Below are 11710 nucleotides of genomic sequence, written 5' to 3'. Positions count from 1 at the left end.
AGAAGGGGGGATAGAAGTTCAGGATAGGATAACAGGAGTTTTGTTCTGCTCCCTCTGCTACTGCTTTATAGTTAGCTGGGGTCTACTGATGTTCAAAGGTCTCCACAGCACAATCCAAATAGCTGTTTTCCTGAACGGTAAGGCCATTTGATTTTGAGTGGGATTCACAGCCATGCTGGACTCCCTGTTATGTGAGCAATTTCCAGCAGATGACTCCAGGTAATGATCCTCAGTGGGAATCACAGATCACGCTGCTTATGTTGGCTGAAGGACTTTTGTGACCCAGTGTCCTCAGTTCAGCACAGAATATGCTCCCTACATTAATGGGGTCTACCAATATTCTTGTCCAAAGTTGATGTAACCGAAAATAGTTTCTAAATTGTGTAGAAGAGAGTCATACAGCACAGAAATATACCCTTTGGTCCAACTTCTCCACGCAGACCAGACATCCTAATCTGATCTAGTCCCATTTGCCAGCAATTGGCCCATATCCCTCTAAACCCTTTCTATTCATGTGCCCATCTAGGTACCTTTTAAATGTTGTAATTGTACCTGCCTCCACCACTTCATCTGGCAGCTCATTCCATACACACACACCAGGCTCTGCATAAAAAAAGTTATCCCTCAGGTCCTTTTCAATCTTTTCCCTCTCATCTTAAATCTATATCCTCTAATTTTGAACTCCCCTCCCCTGGGAAGACGACCTTGGCTATTCACCCCATCCATGCCCTTTATAATTTTATAAACCTCTAAGGTCACTTCGCAGCCTTCGACGTTCCAGGGAAAAAAGCCTCAGCCTATTCAGCCTCTCCTTATAACTCAAATCCTTCAGTCCCAGCAGTACCTTTGTAAATCTTTTCTGCATCCTCTCAACGGCAACCAGAATTGTACGCAGTATTCTAAAAGTGGCCGCACCAATGTCCTGTACAGCTGCAAAATGACTTCCCAATTCTAATACTTGATGTTCTGACTAATGAAGGCATGCATGTCAAACATCTTCTTCACCACTCCCTCTACCTGCAATTCCACTTTCAAGGAGCTATGCATCTGCATCCATAGGCCTTTTTGTTTGGCAACACTCCCCAGGGCCCTACCATTAACTGTATAAGTTCTGCCCTGGTTGCCTTCCCAAAACCCCAAATTTATCTAAATTAAACTCCATCTGCCACTCCTCAGCCCATTCACCCATTTGATCAAAGTGTCATTGTACTGTGAGATAATCTTCTTTCCTGTGCACTACACCACCTATTTTGGTGTCATCTTACTAACTTACTACTCTACCTCCTAGATTCACATCCAATTCGTTAATGTAAATGATGAAAAGCTGTGCACACAACACCAATGCTTGTGGCACACTGCTGGTCACAGGCTTCCAATCCAAAAAGCAATCCTCTACCACCACCCTCTGTCTCCTACCTTCAAGCCAATTTTGTATCCAGTTGGCTAGTCCCCGGATCCCATGAGATCAAACCTTATGACTCAGTCTAGTATGCAGAACCTCGTCAAATGCTTTACTGAAGTCCATATAGACAATGTCTATCACTCTGCCTTCATCAATCCTCTTTGACATCTCTTCAAAAAAACCAAGTTAGCGAGACACAATTTCCCATATACTAAGCCATGTTGACTATCCGCAATCAGTCCTTGCCTTTTCAAATCTTGTCCCTCCGAATCCACTCCAACTTACCCACCACTGATGTAAGGCTTACCGGTCTATAGTTCTCTGCCTTTTCCTTACAGCCTTTCATAAATAATGGCACAACATTAGCTAACGTCCAGTCTTCCGTTACCTCACCTGTGGTTGTCGATGATACAAGTATCTCATCAAGAGGCCCAGCAATCTCTTCCCTAGCTTCCCACAAAGTTCTGGGAAATACCTGATCAGGTCCCAGGGATTTCTATACCTTTATGCCTTTTAAGACCTCTTTTGTAATATGAACTCTTTTCAAGACATCACTATTTATTTCCCCATGTCCCCTAGCTTCCATGCCCTTCTCATTATTAAATATTTATTCAGTTATTTTATATCGTTCACATTCCGAAGATAGACTCGATACATTTTAGCACTATTGTGTCTGTAAAACACATGTTGTTGAGTAAGCTTTTAAAAATGTTGAATGCAATCTATGACAATACCTTCAGCCTCCAGTCACTGATGTCTTCCTTTATACGCCCTAACCAGGTCTCATTAAACCAAGAAGGATCACTGGAAAAAAAATACAATAATTGGAAACTGTCTCATGACATAAAATAAAAATTGATGTGAATTATTCAAAAAAATCATGATTAACAAATTACAAACCTACAAGCTCAACAGCAAGTTATGGTTCAGACACTGCGTTATGCTAATGTTTTAAGCACAATGCTTAATTCTGTATATTCTACAGCAGGGATCAGTAGCATTTTGATTTTGTTAATGAACTACCCACACAGCCATAGTTCAAACCCCACCATGGCAGCTGAAGAATTTAAATTCCATTAATTAAATAAATCTGGAATAAAACACCAAATAAAATTTTTAAACTGTCAATAGTGACAATGGCAAACAATTGTCACAAAAACTCACCTGGTTTGCTAATGTCCCTTCCAGAAGGAAATCTGCCATCCTTACCCAGTCTGGCCTATGGGTGACTCCAGACCCACAACAATGTGATTGAAGACTGTTAACTATGATATGAAATGGCCTAACAAGCCACTCAGCTTTATTCAAGAGTGCAGTTCACCCCTGCCATCTCAAAAGCAATTAAAGACTGGCAATAAAATATCAGGGTTGCTCAAGTCCAATGAAAGAAGAAGTAAAAAAAGCTTTTCAATGGTTTTTGCAATGCAAAGGAAAAATAATCTCCTCCTACCTGTCACAGATAAAGAGTACAGGGTCACCAGCTCCATAAAGTAAAGCAGATTTAAAATTGTTGCTTTGCACTGGCATAGCACTGCTTTTCAAATTGTCATCTATGGCAGCACAGATTGAAAGTGATTTTGTTAAATACATTTTCATTTGTTCCAAATTCATACTTTATATTTTGGAGTAGAATCAAGTGAAATTGGGAAATAATTCTTTATGCTGGAGATGCCACTGCTCATTCTCACAAGTGCTATTGTGGCCAAGGTTATTTGATAATGTCAGAGGGAGGGGGAAACAGTCTGGCATGGCTGTGCTGAGAGTTTAACAATGCCTCATCGTCATGCCACTTCTTCCAAACTAGTTCCTCTACTGCCAGAGCAGAATGACCACCACAAATTGTAGGCAGCAGTGACAATTTCCCTTTCCCAATGGCAGCAGTCAGGCCTCCAGACAGGACAGAAACAATTTCACGGTGTGCTACTGTGCCTCAAAAGTGAAGAAGATCTCATTTCTATTGTATTACCTCCATACCTGAGACAAATTAATATGTTAACAATCTTGTCTGCACAGTTCCTGTCAACAGTTTCCTCTCTAAATTCTCTTTTGCACATCTGATGGTGCCTGATTACACACAACCACAATCACACTCTCCTGACAGTGGAAGTACTACAACATAATAAGTTTACACAGCATACTTAATTTTAAAAACCTAGAAATAGGAATTTATAATAGAAATATAATGAAGTATAATGATACAATTTCATTTGTGCATCTTAATTCAATTAATTATCCTCTAACCCTGTACTATCTGAACAATATGTATTCTTATTTGAAACAAAAACAGAAATTGCTGGAAAAATTCAGCAGGTCTGGCAGCATCTGTGGACAAAAATCAGGGTTAATGCTTCAGATCAAGTGACCCTTCCTCAGAACTGAGTTAACTATGATTTCTCTCCACAGACGCCGAGCTTTTCCAGCAATTTCTATTTTTGTTTCTGATTTACAGCATCTGCAGTTCTTTTGGTTTTGTTATGTACTTTTACTTCTTGAGCAAATGCAAATCCCCAAAGTCAAGTGACAGCCTTCTCACTTGTTGCGTTATATGTGATTAATCTATAGAGGGAACACTCCTTAATAATGGGCAGCAGTGTTTACATCTGTCTATAAATGTTTTAGGGGCTTATATTGAGGCCTTAGCAGCGGATGTTGGCTGCACAAGGGCCCATGTTTGTCTTGGATCTGGTTAGTAAGGGCCACTCACCATGTAGTTCAATGCCTGCCATGTGACAGGCACCACATGAACCTTATTGATATTAGTAAGGATGTACTTGATTCAATAGTTCGATGCAAGTACCCCCGTTGCTCAGGTGGCATTTATAAAGCCATTATTAGCATTGTCCAAACCTAGGTTACAGCCCTGTAACTCATTTACAAGAAACTACATAATATCACATGTTAAAACAAATGCAAGAAGATTACACATCAGCAAGTTGCAATTCTAAATGTTAACTTTAAAATACATCCAAATGTTCTTTTCCAACTTACATATGATTAAGGACTTGAGCAATTGCAACTCCACTGGTCAGCTGCTCTTTGGTGGTGCAGGGCAATGGCACACGAAATGTCTGGAGCTGAAACATTACCGAGATATGACTTTATACCAAAGAGAAAAAGATCAGTAGGAAGTATAATAAGTCTATATTTTTGAACTAGACATTCACTAAATACGACAGATTTTGAGAGCCCCGAGTTTCAAACTATACTCTAGCAGTGGAGAGAGAGGAGGTAGTCAAGAGAGGAGGACATTAAATTGCAACAGTGATGCCACAATTTTAACAAATGCTCTGCCAAGGTTCTTTTGCATTTGTTTACTGGTTTGGACAGCGTGTCAACAATTGTTCTATATTGGGCAGACAGTTTTTTTTCAATTCAAATTAAAAACAATAGTAGCCACATCTGTAACAACTACTGTTTCTCCTCCACACTCCACATAAAGTGGACGTGGAGACTTAAACTGAAAGCTGCTGATAGAGTTGTTCCACTATCTCTTTACGTGCAGTAAACAGCATAAGACATAGGAACAGTAGCAGGCCATTCTGTCAACTGAGCCCACTCCAACACTCAATATGTTCATTGCTGATTTGATTGTGGCCTAACTCCTCTTTCCTATTTGGTCCCATTCAACTTTGCCTCCCTGTTTCAAAATAAATCTGTCTAACTTAGCCCTGAAAATATTAGATGACCCAGCCTTCACAGCTCACTGAGGAAGAGAATTCCAAATAGAAATGACATTCTCAGAAGAAATTCTTTATCATCTTTGTTTTAAATGGGACAACCCTTATTTTCAAACTTTTCCCATTAATTCTTGATTCCTCCATGAAGGGAAACATTTTCTCAGCATCCACCCCAGTGCCTCCCAGACTTACTCCCACCACGACCACATTTTGCATTTGAAAATTATCACAACCCTTCAGTGAGAACTGAGAGAGCTAAGGCCTAATAGAATGGGAGCACAGCTGTTGTAACTTGCTTCAAGCTCCAAAACAGTCACACTGCCTCAGCCCTCATGAATCCAAAGTTTTAGTTTGTGATTCAGCTTGGGATCCTGCCACCTACTTTGGAAAATCCCAATCTAATGTGACAAGCCACTCCAGAATCTTCTATGTTTCAATAACATCACCGCTCATTCCTGCAACTTATCAGTATACTCAGACCAAAGTTAAACAAATAAACAACAGATGACAGAGATAGTAGGAACTGCAGATGCTGGAGAATCCGAGACAACAAGGTGCAGGGCTGGATGAACACAGCAGGCCAAGCAGCATCATGCTTGATTGAACACTGATTGAAGGAAGAACACCATACTTCTCAAAGTGTGATCAGATTTTGAAGCTCTTTAGGCACAGACAAACGGGGCCTTGTCAGACCAGTATTTCTGACAAGGTGGTACTCTCTCAATGTCAAACTGAAAGGTGAGAACTTGAGCTCACAGACTAGGCTGATGTGCAGTTTGAATCCAAAACCTAATTCAGAGGTAAAAGAACAACTAACAGAGTGAAGCTGATACTTAGAGCTCACAAAACAAGGCATTCAGCCAAATTGATCTAGGTCAGTGCTTTTGCACTGCACAAGGTTCCTCCACCATATTTTCTCACAATAAAACACCTTCAATTCCTTTCACCTTTATGTAATTATTCAACTACTTCTTAAATATATGCATGCCATTTGCCTCAACTATTCAATGTGGTAGCAAGCTTACATAAGTTTTTACTTCTTTATCTATCTTTTCCACATAGCAACATTCTGCAGTGCAGCCTTCCACCAACGTGATAAGACAAAACAACCAGTTATTTTCTGTATGGTTCTGGTTGATGAAGAAATAGAAGTTAAACTCGCTCTGGTTCCTCCTTTAATTCAAAGGCATTTTTAATATTCAATTAAATCAGAACAGCCGATTCAAAGCCTTGGTTTAGTATTTCATCCAAAGGCTTGCATTTATGATGATGCAACACAGTAACGGTAACAGCCTGACTTGTCAGCCCAGGTTATGCTCGAGAATAACCGCAATACCCGAGTAACTTTTGCCTCCAAGTGCACAGTGGAGGTTCCCTTAACTAGAATGTTCAACACCAGGATTTACTTCAAACTTAAATGTATTACCAAATTGAATTTCAATTACAGAATTTACAATCTACACTGCTCCAACACTTGCAAAATCTCACGTTTCAATCATTAAATAGTCAAACTGCCCGCTTTAAACAAAATCAAATGCCTTATGTATCAAGCAAACTACTTAGTTATAAAATCAGACATTATCACAACCAGGAAGAGGTAGCTCTGGCATGTCAAAACCTGTATTATTGTCTCAATCTTGCACACTAACTGAACTTTTTAAATCACTCCTCCTTTACAATAAAGTATTTCATATTTATTAAAGAAACTTATAAAAAAGAAACTCATTTTTAAAAAAGTATATTTAGAACCACTAAACAAAATTTAATATATTCCAGATATTGATTATCAGAGAAAAACATGAAAGGGCAATGTTACAATTTTCCAGGTATAAGTAGTTTTTCTGAACTGAAACATAGGAAAGCTTACAGAAAGGCTGAGGTCAGAGACAAATAAAGTTAGGAGTGGACTGAGGGGAAGACCACAGGGACAGAAAAGGTAAAAAAAACTTTATAGCAGAGTTGGGGGTAAGATGTATATGGTGGCAGGATCATGTTGGAAGCAAGATGTATATGGTGGCAGGATCATGTTGGAAGCAGGACAATTGACAGAAACTGACTAATTCAATGCAGAAGATTTTCACAGAGGACTGGTGGCTCCTGTCTTCAGGAAAAGAGGGTGAAGGTTGAGCTTTGATGGATTGAGAATTCTCAACTGATGGAAAAAGAGGCTATTTCCTAAACCCAGATGCAAGAAGGCACTATGAAGAGCAGGGGAAAACTGCAAGGAACATCACCGGGAGAAGAATAATCCAAGTAGTTGAGAGTCGGCAGACTTATAACAGATTGGAAAACATTCTATCCCCAGAAGTAAAATGGAGCTCACGTGGATATATAATAATAGGATCATTACAGTACAACTCATCATGTCAGCGCCAGCTGAATAAACTAGCTGCCTATTCTCAGCCCACTTTCCAGCCCTTGCTGTGTAAGCCTTGCAAGTTATAGCTCTTCAGGTACAGATCCAGATTAGTTGTCAATAAAATGAGGGTATTGCCTCAACCACCAAACTGGGCAACAAATTTCAGACACCCGCCCTACTCTGCGTGAAAAAGCTTTTCCTTATGTCCCCTATAATCCTTCTATCTATACTTTTCTTGCCATACTAGCCTTGCTGCTTTAACTATTCACACAAAACCAAGGTTGACACTCCCAGTGGAGCAACAAGGATGTCTTGCATTGTCTGAGGTGCCTTCTTTCAGATCATACGGTAAACCCAGATCCCATCAGGAGGTCACTAAACATTGCAAGCCTGCTAACTTGAAGAATTAATCTCGACATCCTGGCCAACAGTAATCCTTCAATCAACATCACTTTATAAAAAGAATCGATATTATCTGTATCATGATCACATTGTTGTTTCCGGGAGCTTGCTGTGCATAAACTGGCTGTCCTGTTTCTGCTAACAGTGACTGCTCTTCAATGAAGTGCTTCATTGGCCATAAAGTGTTTTGGGACATCCAGAGGTTGTGACAGGTGCTATGCAAATGCAATTTTTGGCTTTCCTCATCGATCTGGGCCCTTCCATTACTTTCACTCAGTCTCTCCTTTTTTTGCCCCACTTTTTAAGGTCATATGCAACTTGCTCTTGGTTTTCACCCAAATCTCTCTGGGTCTCATAATCCAGCTCTTGTCCCTTTAAACCCGTTCCACCTGCGATGTCTTCGGGCTCCGCAGGAGAGGGGATAGCACCTGAAAAAAATATGAACTTTCCTCCTTATTTCTTTATTTTCTGGGCTCCCACTTGAAGCGTTAGCTCTGGGAGTTGTTGCAGTGTGTAGAGGGCAGATTGTGGGGAAGGGAGGAGGGGGCGGCCAGGGCAAGGGGTGCAGCTGAGAATCTCACCCATAGTAAGAGGCTGTCGCAGAGCTCAGCTTTGTCCAAACTCATCCTTTTTTCTCTCCGGTAACGAGCGGGACTTAACGACGACGCCACCTCCACTGCCTCCTCGTTGCCAGCTCACTCACTCCCTCCCTCCCCCTTTCGTTTCGTTTTCTCACAATCCGTCCCGCTCCGCCAAAGGCTTCCGTACCAACCGCCAACCCACCAGCTGGAGTGCGCTTGCGCCCACCTCCCACGAAGCGCTCCCCCCAACAACTGCGACTGCCTCGACCGGCCCCACCCCCTTGCCAGTGCGCCCGCGCTAACCTGCCACCTTAACACCTCCCCCAGCCCGAAAGACCTGTCTCCCAGTGCGCATGCAGCCACCCAACAACCAGACGCCTCCCTCAGGCGTCTGCGTCAGCCGCAAGACTACACGCTAATGCGCTTGCGCAGTTGTGGCCCTTCCTCTCACCCCCCCCCACATTTGCGCCTATCTTTCGCTTTTAGTTGTCCGCGCTGATCGCCTGCTACTAATTTCTGAGGTAATGGAGGTAAATGGAAAGGCCTGAACGGTTCTGAACCTCAGAACGAGCGAAATAACTTGTAGTTTTAGTTTTTAATTAGAGCAAAACAAACCTCCTTTTATGTTTGAGGGTTATGGAGGGGGGAATGGAGGTAGTTTAACCTCAGAACAAGACAGGTAAGATGCTTCCAGAAAGTTCTGTTTATTATTATTCTTTTCTTTATAACCATAGATAGTACATATATTTCGACGCATTCAAGGGCGAAATGGTTGTTGCATTCTGCATTCTTGCTTAACAGTTGTGCCTCCATTTTGTAATGTTTTATTAGAACAATTTACTCCCTCTTCTGTTAATTGCAGTGTCCTGTTTACCATTTGCTTTTAAAAGGAGCATTTTTTTTGTTTATTCTTTGTCTACAGTGCAAACTGTCAGGGCTGCAATCTGAGGAAGGGTAACGTAACTGTCTTGTTGCCGCCCCTCCCTTTTTCCTACCCTTTCAACTTCCAAAATATTTAATAAAAAACCGAAAGAACTGCGGATGCTGTAAATCAGGAACAAAAGCAGAAGTTGCTGGAAAAGCTCAGCAGGTCTGGCAGCGTCTGTGAAGAAAAAATCGGAGTTAACGTTTCAGGTCCGGTGTTCTGAGGAAGGGTCACCGGACCCGAAACGTTAACACTTGATGTTTACTTCACAGATGCTGCCAGACCAGCTGAGCTTTTCCAGCAAAAAAAACTTTTATGTTTTTGTTCCAAAATATTTAATCCTACCGATCACCAACCCCTTGTCCCATGTCTGCATTTCTTTGTATGTTTGAGTTTGACATACGTAAGTCTTTTGGCACTTCTTTGGCCTCTCCTAAGTGATCTCTTTATCAGCATGTCATAATTGTTTGAAAGATCCAGAGGAAATTGGTGTAAAATGTATCAGGTATTTAGTTATAGCATGTATGAGACTATTATTTCCGTTCGTTGATCAGGATTTGCTGTATTGTTTCAGGGAGGTTTAGCAGTGACAACTTTGGAATCATTTAAGAAATGGCTGCATACCATGAGTGATTTGAGGGTCTTTCTGAATGGTTTTCCTTCATCAACTTCCTTTTTTTTGCTTTCTAGGATTAATGGTGAGAATATTTCTGTAACATCTGTGATATTTTCAATCACTGATCCATTCATTAACAATAATTATAGCTGTTGCCTTCTGACTGAAAAGAAACAACATATATGTTTACTTGGAGAAGGCAGGAGAATGACATTAACAGAAGCTGTGGAGACACTGAGCTGAATGGCTTTCTTCTGTGCTATTATAGTTCTATGATTCTGTGTATTGGAAACTACTGTTGTCACTTATGGAATATTCACATCAAACAAACCTTTTTGAGTGACTTAATCAATGAAAAGATTAGAGGGCCAGTGAAGTTATTTGGGTAGAACTGAGAAATAAGAAAGGGATGATCTCCTTATTGGGATTGGACTATAGACTGCGCACACGCACACGCACACGCACTGGTCAGCGGGAAATTGAGAAGCAAATTTGTAAAGTTATCTGTAAGAATAATAGGGTGGTAATGGTAGGGTATTTTAAAATTTTCCAAACGTAGACTGGGACTGCCCTAGTGTTAAGGGATCGGATGGAGAAGAATTTAATTGTGTACAAAAAAATTGTCTTGTCCTGTATGTGGGGGATGTACCTACTACAGAAGGAGCAAAACTTGACCTACTCTTGGAAAATAAGGCAGAGCAATTAAGTGTCAGTGGGGGAGCACTTTGGGGCAAATGATCATAACTATTTTGAAACTAATAGAATTATGGAAAAGGATAGACCTGATCAAAAAGTCAGAATTCCAAATTGGAGGAAGGCAAATTTAGATGGTATTCGGCAAGAGCTCCCAAAAGTTGGGGGAATATATTTGCAGGTAAAGGGAACCTTAAAAATAAGATAACAAGAGTCCAGGGACAGAGTGCCTCTGTTAGTGAAGAGCAAGGTGGGTAGATGTAAGGAATGCTGGAGGCTAGAGAATTGAGGTTCTGGTCAAGAAAATAAAGGAAACATATGTTAGGTATAGACAGCAGGGATTGAGTAAATCTGTAGAGGAATATAAGCGTATTAGGAGTATACTTAAGCGGGAAATCAGGAGGACAAAACGAGGATGTAGCATTGGCAAATGGGGTTAAGGAGAATACATTAAGGACAAAAGAGTAACTAGAGAGAGAATAGGGCCCCTTAAATATCAGGAAGGCCACTGATGTGTGGGGGTGGGGGGAGATACTAAACGTGTGTTTTGCATCAGTGTTTACTGTGGAGAAGGATATGGAAGCTGGAGAACTTGGGGAAATAAATAGTGATATCATGAAAAGTGTCCAAATTATAGAAGAATGGTGCTGGACATCTTGAAATGCATAAAAGGTGGATAAATTCCCAGGACCTGATCAGGTGTTTCCTAGAACTTTGTGGGAAGCTAGCGAAGTGATTGCTGGGTCCCACGCTGAGATGTTTGCATCATCGATTGCTATGGGTGAGGTGCTGAAAGACTGGATGTTGGCTAACGCTGCTAAATGAGAAGCCTGACGTCAGTGGTGGGTAAGTTGTTAGAGGGGATTTGGAGGCACAGGATTTACATGTATTTGGAAAGACAAGGACTGATTAGGGAAATTCAACATAGCTTTGTGCATGGGAAATCATGTCTCACTAGCTTGATTGAGTTTTTTTGAAGAAGTGACAGAAGGGATTGATGAGGGCAGAGTGGTGGACTTTGTCTCTGTGGTGGACTTTGTCTCTGTGGTGGACTT

At 41.1% G+C, this 11710-nt stretch overlaps 1 protein-coding gene and 1 long non-coding RNA gene across 8 annotated transcripts in view; one reads left to right on the top strand and one right to left on the bottom strand.

The window, feature by feature from the left end:
* Window positions 1–2132: 2132 nt before the first annotated feature.
* On the bottom strand, window positions 2133–8701 carry LOC125488396. Its single transcript, XR_007266308.1, has 3 exons — window positions 8422–8701; window positions 4391–4476; window positions 2133–2206 (listed from the first exon to the last, which is right to left on the bottom strand). It is a non-coding gene; the product is annotated as an uncharacterized LOC125488396 (long non-coding RNA).
* A 56-nt stretch (window positions 8702–8757) lies between these two features.
* LOC109917138 (vicilin-like seed storage protein At2g18540) overlaps window positions 8758–11710 on the top strand; it is a 19272-nt gene continuing 16319 nt past the window's right edge. For 2 of the 7 annotated variants that reach the window (XM_020516928.2, XM_020516926.2), the window contains exon 1: window positions 8760–9100. The gene's annotated coding sequence lies outside the window, so the exon portion shown is untranslated. Of the gene's footprint in view, window positions 9101–11710 lie in introns of all 7 variants that reach the window. The other 5 variants (XM_020516923.2, XM_020516921.2, XM_020516927.2 and 2 more) reach the window with 5 other exon arrangements.

The sequence above is a fragment of the Rhincodon typus genome, unplaced genomic scaffold (assembly GCF_021869965.1).
Source record: "Rhincodon typus isolate 14 unplaced genomic scaffold, sRhiTyp1.1 hic_rhity00000672, whole genome shotgun sequence".
NCBI classification, from domain to species: domain Eukaryota; kingdom Metazoa; phylum Chordata; class Chondrichthyes; order Orectolobiformes; family Rhincodontidae; genus Rhincodon; species Rhincodon typus.
The sequence above is the reverse complement of the archived record's forward strand: the minus strand, read 5'-3'. Positions and strand labels throughout refer to the sequence as shown.